The sequence below is a fragment of the Piliocolobus tephrosceles genome, chromosome 2, assembly GCF_002776525.5.
Source record: "Piliocolobus tephrosceles isolate RC106 chromosome 2, ASM277652v3, whole genome shotgun sequence".
Classification (NCBI taxonomy): Eukaryota; Metazoa; Chordata; class Mammalia; order Primates; family Cercopithecidae; genus Piliocolobus; species Piliocolobus tephrosceles.
The window spans coordinates 140,072,481-140,091,298 of record NC_045435.1 but is presented as its reverse complement, the minus strand read 5'-3'; the positions used below and the strand labels follow the sequence as shown (position 1 = coordinate 140,091,298).

The following is an 18,818-nucleotide window of genomic DNA, read 5'->3' as shown; positions in this document are numbered from 1 at the left end:
AAGGAAGAAGCAGAGGCAGAACATGTAATTTTAAAGAGTTTGCTTGAGCCCAAATGAGCACAGCTGCTGGGAAAACACTTTCAAGTTGCCTTGGGAAGTGCTCTGCTCAGACTTTGTTACAAGCAGGGTTTCAAAGGCAAAAGGGAAGAAGGAGCGGACTGATACAAAGTTGTTTGACAGGAATTCTCATTGGCTTACAGATATAACATTGATTAGTGATTGGCCATATATGATTGAACTATAGGATATGAGTTATGGTGTCCAGTGTATGGCATTAATGGTTAGCTTAACTTTGTGGCTACTTGGCATCAGTCAGCCTAGAACCCTAATGGTAAGTGGCTTCAAGAGGTAATTATTTAGCTCAAGGGGCAGAATGAGACTGATTGCTGTCACATTTCAATGCCTCTCTCGGCTTGATGATTTAAAGGGGCTTGCATTTCTCAGATTCAAAGTTTCTTTTCTTTATCACTACTGTACACTGGATAAATGAATTCAAACTTTGCCTTTGTCTTCAAAGTTTATCTTTGCTGCTTTTCTTTTTTTTTTTTTTTTTTTTTAAAAAGACATTTATTCAGCGTCACGATCAGACTATTACATTTAGCAATCAACAGCATGGGTGCAAAAAAAAAAAAATCTACATTAAAACCCTTTGTTGGAATGCTTTACACTTTCCACAGAACAGAAACTAAAATAACCTGTTATACAATTAGTCACAAATACAGTCCTCGAGTTTTTTGCCCATACACATGAGTATTTGTCTAAAACATGTCTTCTTTGTAGCAGCTAGGCCCTGCCACCACTGTGCTTGGCTGAGTTCACAAATCTGTTGTAACCTGTAGCTTCCCTGTCACTTCTCTGGCTCTCCTCTCCTGCTAAGCTTTGTTTCCTAATTAAAATCTTCTGCCACTGCCATAGCTACTGCTGCTGCTGGAACTGCCATAGCCACCTTGGTTTCGTGGTTTTGCAAAGTATTGGCCTCCACCGCCATAGGGGCCAGAGCTTCTGCCTCCAAAATTTCCTCCCTTCATGGGTCCAAAATTTGAAGACTGATTGTTGTAATTGCCAAAATCATTGTAGCTTCCACCACCTCCAAAATTGCTTCCATCATTACCAAATCCATTATAGCCATCCCCACTGCCACCATATCCACCACCACCACGGCTGCCACCAAAGCCACCACGACCACTGAAGTTTCCTCCACGACCGAAGTTGTCATTCCCACCAAAACCACCTCCACGACCACCACCAAAGTTTCCAGAACCACTTCGACCTCTTTGGCTGGATGAAACACTATCCATCTCTTGCTTTGACAGGGCTTTCCTAACTTCACAGTTGTGGCCATTCACAGTATGGTATTTCTGAATGACAATCTTATCCACGGAGTCACGGTCATCAAAGGTTACAAAGGCAAAGCCCCTTTTCTTGCCACTGCCTCGGTCAGTCATGATTTCAATCACTTCAATTTTCCCATACTGTTCAAAATAATCTCTTAGGTGATGTTCTTCAGTGTCTTCTTTAATGCCACCAACATATACCTTTTTCACAGTTAAGTGGGCACCTGGTCTTTGAGAATCTTCTCTTGAGACAGCTCTCTTTGGTTCCACAACTCTTCCGTCCACCTTGTGTGGCCTTGCATTCATAGCTGCATCCACCTCCTCCACAGTGGCATATGTGACAAACCCAAAGCCCCTGGAACGCTTGGTGTTTGGATCTCTCATTACCACACAGTCCGTGAGCGTTCCCCATTGCTCAAAATGGCTCCTCAGGCTCTCATCGGTTGTTTCAAAGCTCAACCCTCCAATGAAGAGCTTCCTCAGCTGTTCGGGCTCTTTAGGAGACTCTGACTTAGACATGACGGCAGGGAGAAGAGAGACTTTAACGATGCTTCTTCGGCGGCGTCCACAGGCAGAAAGGCGCTGCTTTTCTTTTCTGATTTTTGACTCTTGAGCTACTTCCTTCTCTTTCATGCTATGGGTCACAGCTGGGTTCGTCTTCATGAGGTGTAGCAGTGCCGGGATGCACTCTCCTCTTCCCATTTGCCAATTTATTGCAGACCCCTCCTCGAAAAAGTTCTGGGACTAACTCAGCCCCATGGAGATCAAGGTAAATTAGAAAACAACAAAGCAAAACAAAACAAGATTCATTTTAACATCTCATTTTTCTATCTCCAACTTTCCCTCCCCTCCTCCCACCCCAGAAAGAAAAGACTACTTTTTTTTCTGGTGATACATTCATTGCAGGTGGATGGGTGAGTTCTGGGAAAGGAAAATCAAGAAGATTTGGAGAAGGAGTCTTGGAAGCTCTGGTGAAGTTTTCCAAAACTGGGAAGGACATGAGGTATGTGATTACTGGCATCCCGCCCCCACACAGTGCTCCTGGGAGGAGGGGGAGTATCAGAAGGGAATGGCTGGCTGGACCCCCTTTGCAGAGGCTTCCAGAATTGGCAGGCTTTCCCGTGCTACAGCTTTGCACAGCAGCATTGAGGTTACATGTCTTTTTTGAACATTTCCAGAGGAACAATTTACACTTAGTCCATAGTGAGTAATAGCCTCTGGAATTGTTTTTCATAGCAGTCCTATTAGAAACCAACTGGACAATGAGCACGTCGGCAGAAACCAGGGCAGAATAGTGCCCTGACCTAACACTGCAGGCTGCCTTAGACCCCTGACACCTCCTTAAGGTTCCTGAGGTGGTGGCGAAGGTGGTGGTGGTGAGTGCTCATAAAATCCGAGAATTTCTCAATCCAGCAGGATGGGCACTTAAAGGAGGCAAAATTTGATCAAAGTAAAAATGATGATATTTATTTCCTTTTGAGTTTTCCGACAGAACAAAATTCACAACTACCTCCATGTGTTTTACTTAATGAGAACTCAAAATGGTTATTTTGTTTCCATTTTTGCTGCTGATTCAAAGCAGATGCTCATTGGCTAATGACTAATTCAAAGTCACAACCATTCTTCTTCGTAGTCACGAAAAGAAACACCCGGCCGGGTGCAGTGGCTCACGTCTATAATCCCAGCATTTTGGGAGGCTGAGGCGGATGGATCCCCTGAGGTCAGGAGTTCAAGCCCAGCCTGGCCAACATGGTGAAACCCTGTCTCTACTAAAAATGCAAAAAATATCCAGGTGTGGTGGCACGTGCCTGTCATCCCAGCTACTCAGGAGTCTGAGGAAGGAGAATCGCTTGAACCCGGGGGGCGGAGGTTGCAGTGAGCTGAGATCGTGCCAACCTGGATGACAGGGCGAGACTCTGTCTCCAAAAATAAAAATAAATAAGAAACACTGGATCACTTGGTGAAAATGAGGTTACAGGAAAGCAAAAACATGGATGAAAAGTAAACAGTAGGGCTTCCACATCTCACCCCCCAGGATTTCACATATTATTGATGTTTTACTGCTCACAGTTTTCAGATATTCTTTTCTGTGGTTAAAAATAAAGAATTTAAAAAATGTGCTGGAGTTCAGTATAGAGAATGTATTTCCTAAGGGCACTGTATCTTAGGATGGTTATAAGTCATAACAGTAGCAGCAGCAGAAGCAATGGCTATACAATGCAGTATGTTTACCATACCACATGGAGTTTTAACTTCCTTTTGTAGTTAATCCACATGCTGTCTATTTAGCACCTTTCTCTATTTATTTATGATTATTTCATCTTTCTAAACACAGAAAAGCAGTACAGATTACATCCAATTCATTCATCTTTTTAATTTTGTGAAGCACTCAAGTTAGTTATTCTAGGATGCAGGACTGAATTATTGCCACCCACAAGCTAACTGTGCCATTGTAACCCTTCAGGTCAGCCTGAAATAGTATCAACTTCTCCCAGCTACCCCTGGGAGGGAGAGATTTCTGCAAATACATGTCACCTACCATGGAGGCTGCCCTTCAAACCAACTATAAAAATCAACATTGGAGATCTGTGTGTTTTGATGGGGTGCAAAAGAGATGTGCTGCCATGCAGATGGGGCCCAGGGATTTAGAGGTGAGCAGGAGCTGGATCTTACAAATTCTTCTACTGCTAGTTTTCTCCATCTTGACACTATTGACATTTGGGGCCAGATAATTCTTTGATTGGGGTGCTCGTCTGTGTATCATAGGATGTTTAACAGCCTTTCTGGCCTCTAACTACCAGATGCCCTTATGCAGTGCCTTGCCCCAGTTATTTAAGCAAAAAAATGTCCCCAGTCATTGCCAGTGTGGAGGTCAAAATCACCCCAAGTTGAGAACCACTGTTCTACAGCAATACCTTTCAAACGTAGTATTAGTTGGGAGCTGTGCTACAAGTCCCAATAAAGTGATAAAATTTGAAGAGAAAACAAAACCCTGAAAATTCAATTTTTTATTATTTATTTATTTATTTTGAGAGAGAGTTTTGCTCTTGTTGCTCAGGCTGGAGTGCAGTGGCACAATCTTGGCTCACTGCAACCTCTGCCTCCCGGGTTCAAGCGATTCTCCTGCCTCAGCCTCCTGAATAGCTGGAATTACAGGCATGTGTCACCATACCTGGCTAATTTTGTATTTTTAGTAGAGATGGGGTTTCTCCATGTTGGTCAGGCTGGTCTCAAACTCCTGACCTGAGGTGATCCACCTGCCTTGGCCTCCCAAAATGCTGGGATTACAGGCGTGAACCACTGCGCCCGGCCCCACTGAAAATCCAATTTTTATGAACTAGACCAAATTTATGTTTATCCCTCTTAGAATGTTGTCAGTGGCTACCAACAAAGATGTTTCTCGAATGGAAGAGACAGTAGAAATGGAAATAAGATGTGAGCATGGTGTATTTTTTCCCTACTCCAGCCTGCAGTGAGTTACCAGAGATGAATCACTCATGGCTGTGATGTTATGGGGAAGTGCAAGGCTTTGCTTGCTGTCTTTAATTCTGAGAATTTGTGAAGATCTGACCACCTCACTCACCCCCACTGGTTTCTCATGAAACCATTGCCTGAGTTACAGCAGGCATAAGAAAGCTTGAGTAAAAACTGCTGATCCAGAGCCCAAACAATTATTGGTCTGACGCAGCCAACTGGAATGAAGAACTTTTTTGCTTCTTTTCCTACCTCTGTCTCAACTAGCAGAAGAATACCATGTCTCATGGGAGTAATGTCACTTGCTGATCATTTCAACTGAGCATATTTATGCAAAGAATAGTAACTAACTGTATGGGAGCTAAATTTGGTCAGGCAAATTAGTTTAAAAAGTTGGAATTGAGTGTCCCCCACCACTCCTATTAAAAAAAGATACTTCATCCATATTTATGCTGCTGTCTCTACTATGACGCTTGCTCAAAGAATGAGCAAGTTTGATCTCTGTGGAATACCTCTCTACATTAGCAATGAGTGTCCTTGGCACCAGTGGGTAAGAAAGCTGAGAGAAGAGGGCTTACTTATACTCAATGATAATTGTGATGATACTCTTTCCTGAGGACTAAATTCCATGGCTCTCCAAGGAGCAGTTGGGAGCTTGCTCTGTCTTTTACCTTGAATGCCTCTAGAGCCATCACTCTCTGTGCTCAGTCCCTAAGGTTTTGGGGAGGCAGGCCTGGATCAATGGTTCCCAGGCCTAGCTGAGCATTTATTCACCCAAGGATCTCAAAAGAAATAATCAATACCTTACTCAGTTCTAATATGGTTTTGGGTGTGGGATCTGTGAATATGTATTTTTAAGGATTTCCTCAGGTGTTTCTGATACGCAACTACTTTGAACACCTCTAGAATAGTGAAGATGGTGATGGTGGCTATGTTGACATCTACACTGTATGAAGCTCTTACTGTGCTCCAAACCTGGGTTTAATGCTTTCCATGCATTCGTTCATTTCATCCTCCCCAAATCTCTGTGAGTTACTATTATTGTTTCCATTTGAAGGTAAGGAAACTGAGGGTCAAAGAATTTAATAATTCTTTCAAGTACATGCAAGTCACACTGGGCATGCCGCTGGAGCTGGAGTTCTTAACCATTAAACATTTTTTCCTCCTTACCAGTTTTTCTACAGTAAGGCGAGTGGGGGTTAGAATAATCAAGACACATGCAGATGATTGGGGGAAAAGATCTCTCTGAAAATGCCTGGGATTTCTGTAGGCTTCTGAATCCGGGCCTTTTTCTCAGCATTAAGGAGCAGGTAGGCTGACAGGCGCGTTTAGGTATAAAGTTGATCTTTGTCATATCTCAGACAGGGAGTCTTGCAGCTCCATAAACAAGGAATGGAGGCTACAGAACTGCCTGAGGGAAAGGGTTCATAAAAATGATATTTTTACTAAGCACCAGAAAGAACATTTTCGTCTTTAAATATGCAGAGACACTACAGCAAGTGTCACAAATTCGTTCTGGTGATGCAATCAACAGCACTTAATTCTCAGCTCCACAAGCAAATTAGGTGAGAAAGTTACTTGTCTTTTTATATTTATATTATTTCTAAAAGAATTCAAAGAAGATACAGATGTAACTACAACAGCATATTACTCATAAATGACTTCTCTTCTTTTAATGTTTCTTTTTCTCTCCCTTTGCTTTAGCCACAGGTGTGCCTGTTCTTTTGTTTTGCCATTTGTGTGGATACCTAGAAGAGGAATTCGGGTGCCATTCTTTGAGGAATCCATTGGATCTGTCAGAAAGCTGAGGTAGAGACATTTGGTGGTAGGGTTAGGTACCAGGACTGGAGATATGTTCCTGAGGGTCTCTGTCTGAATCCATCTGTTTACAACATATGAGGCTAATTTTCTGAGAAGACTGAGCTGCCCTGCCCAGACCAGAGGTGGCTTTGAGGTGATGTTTGTGCAGTCACTGATGCTAACTCATAGTCTGCAAATCCTAGCTCCACATTTTCTTTTCCCCGTGAGATATTGTTTTGAGGATGTGGAGCTCTGTGGTGTAAGAAAGCCCACAGAGTTAACTCTGCCCATGGAGTTAGGCAGGGCAAAAAGAAAGCCCACCACTCCCAAGCAAAGTCATGTTCTCCTTCACTTTCTCACACATCACATGGCTCCATTCCCAAGGGATCTTTCTGAGATGCTTCTAGAGAGGAAGCTATTGCTTCCTCCTTAGTATTTTCTGAAAGCAATGAAGTCTTTCCAGCTATTTTACTAAATATGCTTGCAATGGTTAGAGGCCAAAGCTTGGTTTCTCCTAGTTTCCCTAATTTGTGAACTCTATGTTCTCAGTCTGCTCAGCCTGTGTTAGTGCAGAGGAGGGAAGGAAGCTGGCTGGAGGCCACTGGGTCCACAGAGGACAACAGACAAGCTCCTGCTGTAAGTCACTTCTGGTCCTATCATCAGTCATACCCTCAGCAATTTGGTTCTCTAGCTCCAAAAACTAGAACAATTAGAGATTCTAGAATTCGTCTAGTCTAGTGTTTCAGAATCAAATGCCAGGCCTGAGGTGGCCAATGCAAACAAGTGAAGTGAGGCAGGAGGGGACTGTGTGAGCTGGAGAGCACATACCTCAACTGCAGGGGGAGCTGCCTTTCACTCCATCAGACTTGTCAGGAGGCAATGTGAACCCAGGGTGCCAGATCTTTCCAAAAGATTTCAGAAATCTGAATTTTTGAAAAGAAATTTCATAAATTTTTAATGTTAGCAAACCAAGTTTTTTTTTTCACTTATTTTATTTTTTATTTTTTTGGAGATGAGATCTTGCTCTGTTGTTCAGGCTGGAATGCAGTGGTGCAATCACTGCTCACTGCAGCCTCTACCTCCTGGGCCCAAGTCATTCTCTCGCCTCAGCCTCCTGAGTAGCGCCACCACACCTGACCAATTTTTTGATTTTATTTTTGGAAAGATAGAGTCTTCCTATGTTCTTCAGGCTGGTCTCAAACTCCTGGGCGCAAGCAATCCTCCTGCTTTGGCTTCCCAAAGTATTGAGATTACAGGCATGAACCACCATGCCTGGCCCTGAGTTTTTAAAACACTGTTTTGTGGGCCAAACAAAACATGTCTGTTAGATATGGCCTGAGGGCCACCAGTTTCCAACTTCTGCTCTAATTCAACACTTTTTTTTTCTTTGGAGACAGAGTCTCGTCTCGCTCTGTTGTCCAGGCTGGAGTACAGTGGCACAATCGTGGCTCGCTGCAACTTCCGCCTCCTGGGTTCAAGTGATTCTCCTGCCTCAGCCTCCTGAGTAGCTGGGACTACAGGCGCATGCTGCCATGCCTGGCTAACTTTTTGTATTTTAGTAGAGACCAGGTTTCACTGTGTTGCCCAGGCTGGTCTCGAACTCCTGAGCTTAGGCAATCTGCATGCCTTGGCTTCCCAAAGTGCTAGTATTACAGGCGTGAGCTACCATGAAAGATGGATCTCCCAGAGGGCACATGGTGTGTCACCATTCACAGAATCAGAACGGAGATCTGATGTCTGAACTACAGGTAAAGCATTCTTTCCTTTACATTTTACCCTTAATTATCTTGATTTTCGTCAACTCAAGGATTCATTTCAACTAGTGATGATTGAATACTTTCCATATACAAATATCTGTGCTAACTGCTTGAGATTACCAGAGAGATAAACAAAATAATCATCCTTCCCTCCAAGGACTTGTAATTTTCTTGAGAAAGGGCAGAGAAATATGATTTATAATGAGTCTCCTCTGTGCCAGGCACTTTATATCCAACATTTCAAGGACTTTTTAAGAACTTCTATGAAATCAGCATTGTTTACCACCTTCTTTTGGTTAAAAATATTACAAATCACAGAGATTAGCTAACTTGCCCAGGGTCACGCAGCTAGAAAGATACAGAGCTGGGTGTTGAACTCAAGTCTTCTGACTCCAGAGCCCAGAGTTTTTCGAGCCCAGAGTTTTTCATCCTTTTTTTTTTTTCCTTATGAGAAATTGGGGCTGGTCGTGGTGGCTCCCACCTCTAATCCCCAGCACTTTTGGAGGCGGAGGCAGGCGGATCACGAGATCAAGAGATTGAGACCAGCCTGGCCAACATGGTGAAACCCTGTCTCTACTAAAAATACAAAAATTAGCTGGGCATGGTGGCACCTGCCTGTGGTCCCAGCTACTTGGGAGGCTGAGGCAGGAGACTCTTTTGAACCCTGGAGGCAGATGTTGCAGTGAGCTGAGATGGTGCCACTGCACTCCAGCCTGGTGACACAGTGAGACTCTGTCTCAAAAAAAAGAGAAATTGGGAGTGTTCATTTAATGCATGTTAATATTTTCCCATTCTTTTCTACTAGACCATACAATAATAGGGTCACCAAAACACAGTATTCAATAATACATAGAAGAGTTATTATCACTCTCCAGGAAACTAATTGTAAAGAATATGCAAAGCTGCAGAAACAACACAGAGGGGTCAGAGTGAGAAAAAGTTTGATTAAGGAAAGTGTTAGGTTGGGTACAGTGACTCACACCTGTAATCCTAGCACTTTAGGATTGCTTGAGGCCAGGAGTTGGAGACCTGCTTGGGCAACATAGTGAGATCCCCCAGTTGTACAAAAAATAAAAAATTAGCCAGGCACAGTGGCACATGCCTATAGTCCTAGCTACTCCAGAGGCTGAGGTGGGGGTTTCACTTCAGTCCAGGAGTTCAAGGCTGCAGTGAGCTATGATCATACCACTGCACTGCAGCCTGGACAACAGAGGGTAACCCTGTCTCACAAATAAAAATAAAAGAAAGAAAAAAAGGGATAGATTCGGAGTAGGCGAGCTTTGAGAATGTGGACAAGAGTTAGCACTGGGCTGTGTGTTCTCAACCTTTGAATAGGTCATATAAAGAAAATCTATTTTGCTTATCTCTAAATACAGTTCATGATGACTCAGAATCTAGGGGCAGTGGCTTAGAATCATTTTAGAATCAGCTGGAGGTGCACCTTGCAGCAGGCCTGTGCCCCAGTAGAGGAGATGAAAGCCTGTCATTCAGTGGGACTTGATGACTTACCCATAATCACTAGGGCCTGGATGCCCTGGCTCTCAGCACACCAGCCTTCCCGTGCAGCACACAAATTCTTGCTCCTTAGCCCCAGCTCTTCACACTGAGCCAAGGCCCAATTTCCATCTCAAATTTACTTTGTTCTTCTATAAGCATCAAACATTTGACATTTATCATAAAAGGTCTGAACTATTCATCTGACAATTAAACAGCCTCTGGGGGCATGCTGAAGGCCTGGTATTTATGTTTGTGCTTTTATTTTTTCTCTTTAGTAACCCTTCCTTTACCTCAGTAATACTTATATATACTGGTTCAGAACATGTAAAAGATTAGTTTATGGAAGAATTATTTATTTTTAATTTTCACTAAAACTATATCATAATATCATTTGTTCTGTTTTTTCCAGGGTTAGAACTCTTGGGACATAGCTACCAGGGGCTCCCCCAACTTTCCCACATTTGTGTGTGTATGTATAGATCCCTGCCCCAGAAAACGCAATGTCTTTAGTTAATAACCGTTGAGTTCACAATTTCCACTCATGGGGACTTGAGAGATGGGAGGCCAAGGTAGGAGGATCACTTGAGGCCAGGAGTTGGAGCCCAGCCAAGGCAACATAGTAAGACTGTGTCTCTACAAAAGATAAAAAATAGCTGGGCACGGTGGCATGCACTTGTAGTCCTAGCTGTTCTGGAGGCAGGACTACACACACATTTGTGTGTGTGTATATATCCCTACTCCAGAAAACACAGAATCTTCAGTTAAAAGCCGTTGAGTTCACAATTTCTACTTGTGAGGACTTGACGGGTGAGCAGCATATCGCTTCTCCTGGCAGGGGGTGTTGGGGTAGGGAAACAGACATAAGGCATGAAAATAGCTCATTGACTCAAAAAGCAAGCATAACACCAGTGCTATCACATGTGACCATCTCAGCTCAGGGGCTAGAAGTGCTGAATGAGAGTTTTTCCATTGATTTGGTGTGCTAACAAAGTGTCTTGGTGATTCTAGAGAAATGACAAACCAGTATCTTGAGTAAAATAATGACTTGGACTGTAAGAAATTAATTAGAAAACATCTGTGCAATGTATTGGAAAATAAAGAAAATGAGACCTAGAAGACCCAAATCACAAATTAAAAGGACCTCACAGAAGATTCTAAAACTGAGATTATTTATCCTGGGAAAGACTAGACTTTTTGTCTAAGTTTATGATGAGAAAACCATCAGGGGACAACTTTCTCTTTTCTGCTGGGAAACCTGAGAAGTGACTCAGAGTCTCAGCAGGGGCACCTGCAACAGCAGTGAGCAGATCCCTGACAAACTGCTCAACAGGGAAGTCAGGGCTCCTGTCTGGGATGTGTTTTGTACTGCTTTTCAGTTAAATAAAGAGTTCAGAGCAACTAGATTTCTTTAAGCCAGTTAGGCAGAAAACCAGTGTTATATTAAGAATCAAATGATAATAGCTGAATATTTGTCAAAAAGCGTGTGACTGACTGTACATAGGTACATAGGAGTTTTTATGTAGTCTGAAATTGATTTAGATTTTATATTGGAGGTCAGCAACTGGTTTGAATGATGATTTTGTTAAGTGGTTATGCTTTTAATAGAAAACACATATCATGCATTTTAACTTGAGCTTTCCATGCCTTAGGAAATCCTAACTATTTTAAGAAACAGGATTACCTGTGTCTTCCTTGTCTCCTGGTGGCAGCTACCTACTTAAAGGCATTTATTCCTTCCTAGCTGAGAAGGAATCAATGCCCTTAAGAGGACTATCTTGAAAAAGGGCCTAAGTGATGGTAAGCACCAGATCCGTCTTCCTTCTTGGCACCACTTTTGACTCATTAAACATAATGTGATGATAACCAACCTTCAATAGGATGTAAGCTCCATGAAGGCAGGAACCATTCTCTGCTTTGTTTGCTGCTATATCTCAGGTGCCTAGCTCAGTGCCTGGCTTGTAGCAGATATGCACAGACGTGCAATGCTTAAAGAATGACTAGGAGTCAAGAGCAATAAAGAATTCTAAGTTTCCAACACTGAAAATCTCATCATCAACATTTCTTCATTTTCCTTTTGGTTTGTTATTTGCCTAAAAAGTCTTCTCTTAGTGCTGCATAAATTATATATATGGCCTATATTATATCCTAAGGCTATGAACATTGTCTGTTTAGCTTACAACTGATAAGTGCTCACCACAGGATAAAGTGTTATGTGTACCTAAGACATTCCACTTGATGATAAAAATCAAACCCTAAGCAAAACAAGAAAATTAAATTCTGAATTTACAAAATTAGGAAAACCCTAGAGGCTGCCTACAGCGATGTATTATAACTTCCTGGCTTATTATCATCAGTAGTGAGAAATTTCTCAGGTACTTTGCTGCTAAAAATAATTACAGCAAACATTTATTATTTTTGCTGTGCCACATACATAGTGCAAAGGGTCAATTATTTGTGTTATTTTATTCAAACCTCTCAACAGCCATTTTACAGATGAGAAAATGTAGGCTTTGAGAGCTTAAATAATGTGCCCAAAGTCACTCAACTAGGAAGTGCCGAATGGTGATTAAGACTCTGTTAGTGGCTCCAAAGCCCAATTCCAAACCACTAGGTTACATTTCTCTACATATTGCTCAAAGTGTTTTACTTACTCTACATATTGCTCCAGTATTTTAATACTGGAATTTGTAAACAAGATGCTGTTTTCATAAATTAGTGTCGGGTTTTTGCTAGATTCTTGTCTCTCTTAGTCATGTACAGTTTTATTTGCTTCTGGAGTGGAACAAAAAAGGTGATGTTACGCGTGGAGTATGGGATCTGTGTATGTCCATATTCTGTGAGTCCATACTTGGCAACTGCTTCTGAGGTACACTATTAAATGTTGTGGCAGTTAACCCCCAAGTGCATGGGTGCACCTTGAATAATCCTATCTTTTATATCCTCTATAATCTGTTTCATCAAAAGAAACATGAATTCCTATTCCAGAGTCTTAAATAAAATGTGTGTACTGAATTCTCCATAAGAAGTAACAAAGTGAGAAATCTACCCTGACGCTTACAGCAAAAATGTTGGCACATTCTCTTGAGGTGACTCTTTCCTTGAAGCTCCCCCAGGCTTGGGAGCTCCATGTCTCTCTATCTTTCAAAGTCCTGCATGGCTCTTCTAGACTTTTCTTTTGGGAAGTGGCTCCCTGGCCTTTTTTAAGGAAATCAACCTACCAGCTTTTCCCAGCAGCCACAGTTCTGTATCTCTACCTAACTAGTACCCTCATTCTGGTACAAGTCCCAAGTATGGTGACTGCCAGTTTACCAAACATCTGGACACGTTAGAATTCTGTGTAGGGGAAGAGGCCATGAATAGTTACACTTAAAAATGTCAATTTGTGTAATGAGGGTATTTTTTCCCCTCCAAACCTGAACACCTCCAAAGTACTGTGGCAACAGCATATGTATTTTGGGGTTAAAGATTGAAAGCCATGTACTCAGAAATCATCGTATTTTAAAAATTACTAAAAAAACAAAAAGGCTAATATTTGAAGTCATCTTGCCAAAATAGCAGTTGGTCTATGTATACCTCTTCACTTTTCAGTGTGTTTTGGTGGTAAGATGAAAAGACCTTAGTCAAATGTAGACATACTTTCAAGTCTCAAAACACATGGTTTCTTTTACAAGACCCAGGCCATATTAATCTTCCCAGCATGCTTTCCTCATTCATCTCCACAAATGCTACATTATAGATTACAAATAGCTCATCTACCTGTCCTAATAAGCCATAAGTACATTAACAAGTTTACAAACTTTTGCACAGTGTTAATATTTACTCCACCTTATGAATCCCTGGAATCAAAATCCACACATCTATTACCACTGGTTACACACGAAGGGCACCCGTGCAACGTAGCGGGCATGGATGTGGACGCCTGCAATCTTGTACTGCCTGAAGGGCTGCAAGACCGAGTCAAGCATGTTCCCTATGTGCAATGTGTCAAGGATGATATGTCAACCCATTACCCATGAAAGCCATTCGGTGTTTGTTAGCAAATAGTGGCCTGATTATGAATGGGTGTAGAAGCGCTTTGTTGCATAGGCCTGTTCTGATACTGCATCTTGATGAAGGCAGCTTTCAACAACCCAGCATTACCTACATTACTTCTAAGTTAAAGAATACAATGGAAGCAGATGTATTTGAAGCTCTGGAATTGATTCTTCCTATTAAACAAAATACACTGATATCTGAATAAGGGCTTATGACTTTCACAAGTATTTATTCTAATATTAATGTGTTGAATATATTTTATCTCAGGATGTTTCATGAGTACATATTTTAGTGAGCAGAATTACATACACACACACAAACACTCATAAATTACCCAAAGTTGATAGCTTTTGCAGGTCAATTGTATAATATTAATTAGGCTAAAATTATTATACATATCTATATATTTAATATATGATATTTGAGTGGGTATACATGAATAAATAGATAACTACCATTGTAGAAAGAAATCTGATTTCCAAATGCCTTTTAAATTATTATTACATGCGATTAGGTTATTTTTCAGGGGAAGAGATTATATTTAGGTCCTCTTCACCAGATTATTCAAGCTATTTTGAAGAGTTTAAGATAGCAATGTTTAATCTGTATATTGGCAAAGAATCCTGATCACAAAAGTATCTCACAAAGAACTCATATTTCCATTTGAATGTCTCAAAGCCACCTTAAATGAACATACCCCAATCAAATTTATGATCTTCCCCCAAATTTTGTTCTTAGGTTTCCCATCTCAGTGAACATCAGCACCATTCATCCAATTGCATAACCAGAAAGTGGGGAGAAACACCTCTTCTTCCTTCGCTCCCAAATTGCAACCATCACCAAAGTCTGTTGATTTTGCAATCTAAGTAATTCTCCAATCCAGCCCCTTTTTCTTATCACTGCAGATATTCCACAGGTCAATCTGCCATTATTTTCTTAGCAGTGTCTTCTCTTGCTCACATGAAAAAGCTACTGACTAGACCCTCATCAATTTCTGCAACCTTGTCTCTCATAGGCTGCCCCTTCATACAATTTCTTCAACCACTTGGTCCTTCTCTCAGTCCTAACAAAATGCATTATGTATCGTGGCTCTTTGTGTTCCAGGTCTTCAAGCATGCTGATCTTTCTTCCCTATCCATCTGCAATTCTTCCAGTAGAGTCCCTTTAGCTATCAACCAATACATCACTTTCTTAGGGAAGTCTTCTCTGATCTTGCTAGTCTTGGTCAGTCTTGTCAAACACATATTCATAGTACTGTGTGGCTTTTTCTAATAACATTTTATTTTATTTATTTATTTATTTATTTATTTATTTATTTATTTATTTATTTATTTGAGATGGAGTCTCGCTGTTGCCCAGGCTGGAGTGCAGTGGCCGGATCTCAGCTCACTGCAACCTCCGCCTCCCGGGTTTATGCCATTCTCCTGCCTCAGCCTCCCGAGTAGCTGGGACTACAGGCGCCCGCCACCTCGCCCGGCTAGTTTTTTGTATTTTTTAGTAGAGACGGGGTTTCACCATGTTAGCCAGGATGGTCTTGATCTCCTGACCTCGTGATCTGCCCGTCTCGGCCTCCCAAAGTGCTGGGATTACAGGCTTGAGCCACCGCGCCCGGCGTTCTAATAACATTTTAACATAGTCTTACTCATATATTCAACTATATGATTATTATGGTTAAAGCCTGTATCTCTCTCTGATTTGATTATAGTTTTTCTGAGACCCCAATCTATTCTACTCAGCACAATATCCACAGTGATGAAATGGGTCCTGGAATGAAGTGCCTATCCCTTAAATTTTGCTAATTGTATGAGTTAATGAAGAGCTATGGATATCAGATATTAAACAAATCTGTTAAGGAATTGAACAGAGAAAAAAACTACTTACTGACAACTGTAGAATTTCACTGTCTTGAAGAAAAGGTTTCCAGACCAGATAACTTCATTAGAAAATATCTCTAATTGTAGGATGTGATAAAGCTCTTGAATTCCTTAGATACAATCACTGTGTGATGCATCATGAAGTAGGGCTGAGCCTTCCAGAAGCTGCCTTCATATCTACTTCTTTTCTGTTGGACAAGTAGGGTCTTTGCCTCTTTTTCTTGACAAGCAGAAAGGTTTGAACAGCCAAATGGCAAGATACTCAGTAGCAGAGAGCAGGTTTGGGATGCTAAGTGTCATAAACATGTGGCTTTTCTTTCTCCCTAGTGAAGACCCAGCCTCATGCATTATAGTTATAGCTCTGTCAATGTTCTGAACACTTCATCACAAAATATATTATAGACTCAGTGAGCTTTGCAAAAAGAAAGTTCATCTTCTTTAAACTACCTCTCAATATGGGAATGCTGGCTGGGCACGGTGGCTCACGCCTGTAATCCCAGCACTTTGGGAGGCTGAGGTGGGCGGATCACCTGAGGTCGGGAGTTTGAGAATAGCCTGACCAACATGGAGAAACCCTGTCTCTACTAAAAATACAAAATTAGCTAGGCGTGGTGGAGCATGTCTGTAATCCCAGCTAATCGGGAGGCTGAGGCAGGAGAATCACTTCAACCCAGGAGGCAGAGGCTGTGGTGAGCCAAGATTGCAGCATTGCAATCCAGTCTGGGCAACTCTGTCTCAAAACAACAACAACAACAACAACAACAACAACAACAACAACAACAACAAAAAGTATGGGAATGCTTTCTAAATTATCTGTAAGAGAAAACCACTCTCCATTATGACGTGCTTAAAGATACAATAAAATTTCTTTTAATGGAAATTTCTTCCTTTTGGTTGGAAGTTTTAGAGGATAAATGTAATCCCTCTTTCAAGCCCTTCAAATACTTTGAGGCTGATATAAAAGCTGTTCCTTTAGTACTACAATTTTTTTCCTCTTTGTGTTTTGTTTTTCTGTTTCTCAATGAATGTTGGATTGTACTACTTTGAGATATTTTTTTCTATTATTATTAACATAGGGAGATGCAAATTTAAGAAAGATATTTTTGGCATTCCTAAATTCAGAGCCTAGATTCACAAAACCTTTCTGTCTTCCAAAATTTGCTCACCGATCTGTGGTCACCCTGTTCTGTAAATTCTTAGCAAGATCCACTTGGTAATTACACATACACTTAAAATTCTAGTAACATTTTACACATATATTTTCTTTTCTGTCAGATTTATAGATTATTTGTATTCCACACTGGCATTGCCTGTTGAAAGCTTATTTGCAGTAGGTAATCAACAGAAACACGTTGTTTAATTGATCTAGGAGTCAGACATCTCAAATTGTAATCCCAGTGGTGTTCAGACTGAAATATTGTTTGGACCTACCTCAACAAACCTTGATTTTCTCATTTGTGAAAGGTATCAAGTCTTAATTTCAACAACTTCATAAGGCTACTTTGAAGATAGATGGAACGATATTCTGAATTTAAAAATAATTTAAGAGGTTTAATTTTATTTTCGAACTCCCTGACAATTCCCATGGGATTGTGATTCAAGTTCACTCCTTCCCACTCACTTGTATTTGCCTCTCTGTGTCCCTTTTTCAGCATGAAGATAGACCTGGCAATTGAACTCCTCAGTTGCATTGGGACGGTTGCAAAATCCAGAGTTTTGGGATCATCTGGCTTTGGGGAGAACATCTGGCAAGTGTCTGCAAATAGTATTACAGGGATCCAAGGGTTGAATTCACATTGCGCCTGCAGTTTCTTTCTTCATGGGGATAATCAGCTGTCTATATGACCAGATTAAAAAATCAAAGTGGAAGGATGAGTGAAATAAATATGTGATTTTGGATGACAATCTTTGGGGAGGATTAGGAAGAAGGAAACCAGATTCATGATTGGAGATGGTCAATCTCCATTTTAGAAGGCTGGGACTGCCTGCAGGGCTTTTAAATGCTGACAAAGGTCTATCAAGCTTTAATTGGGCAGTCTAATGTTTTCTTCTTTTACCTGGTGCTCTGATGGAATATCAAAGCGATGATCCTCTCCTGGATTTTGAAAAACAAAATAAATGAATACCAATTGCTCTTCAAGACCAAAACCTATATCCACTTCTCAGAACCGTCAAAGTGCCTTAGGAAGCAGGTTTTGTTTTTAAAAGAAGCCGTCTCTTAGAAGTGTTTTGAGACTGGAAGGAAATACACCAAAATGGTAATAGTGGTTGTTGTTTGAGACCTGGGCCTGTAGACAGGGTTTTGTTTTGTTTTGTTTTCCTGTTCTTTTTGAATAGCCTGTTATTGTATTATGACTTTTATTTAATTTATTGTTTTATTTGTATAAATTTAGGGGGTACAAGTACAGTTTTGTTACATGAATATTGCATAGTGGTAAAGTATTATGACTATTTAATGATGTAAGAACATAATATAAGAATAAAATACAATATAAATGTTACACATAATATAAAAAAAAATAAGATAAAAAGAAAAGAAAAACAACAACAACAAAGCCATCCCTCCCAAACAAAAGCCCTTCAAACAAAACTAGTTATTCTACCCTTTTGTTTTACTCCTTTCAGGGTGCTCTCCTTAGTATATGGAAAACATTTCTGTTTCAGCTGGACACCAAACTCAATAGTTTTTGTTTAATTTTTATCTCCTCCCTATTCCCAGTAAGTCTTTCCTTTATCAGCGTTTGGATCTCAGCTTAACTGAGTATGTAGGGCTGGGAAATTGCTCAAAGATGGCAATATGTAGAATTCCACTTTTTCCCTCCATTTTAATTTCCTTTAGCAATTTAGCACTTCTTTTCAAATCACACATATAGAAAAAACAGAGAAATTTCTTAACACCCCTTTGGCAAGTCGCGTGGAAAAAAACTGCCACTGTTTCTATTTACATGCTTTGGGCAAGTTATATTTCAAATAAAGAGCTTCAACCAAGAACCAAAGGAGAATTTTTTAAAGTCCTTTTTAAGCAACTAATTCCTTCAGACAAGATG

General features: G+C 40.8%; 1 pseudogene across 1 annotated transcript; it reads right to left on the bottom strand.

Moving 5' to 3' along the window:
• Nucleotides 1-567: 567 nt before the first annotated feature.
• Nucleotides 568-1,912, bottom strand: LOC111539452 (annotated as a pseudogene). Its single transcript, XR_002730683.2, has one exon. The product of XR_002730683.2 is annotated as a heterogeneous nuclear ribonucleoprotein A1-like (transcript).
• Between the last annotated feature and the right edge of the window lie 16,906 nt (nt 1,913-18,818).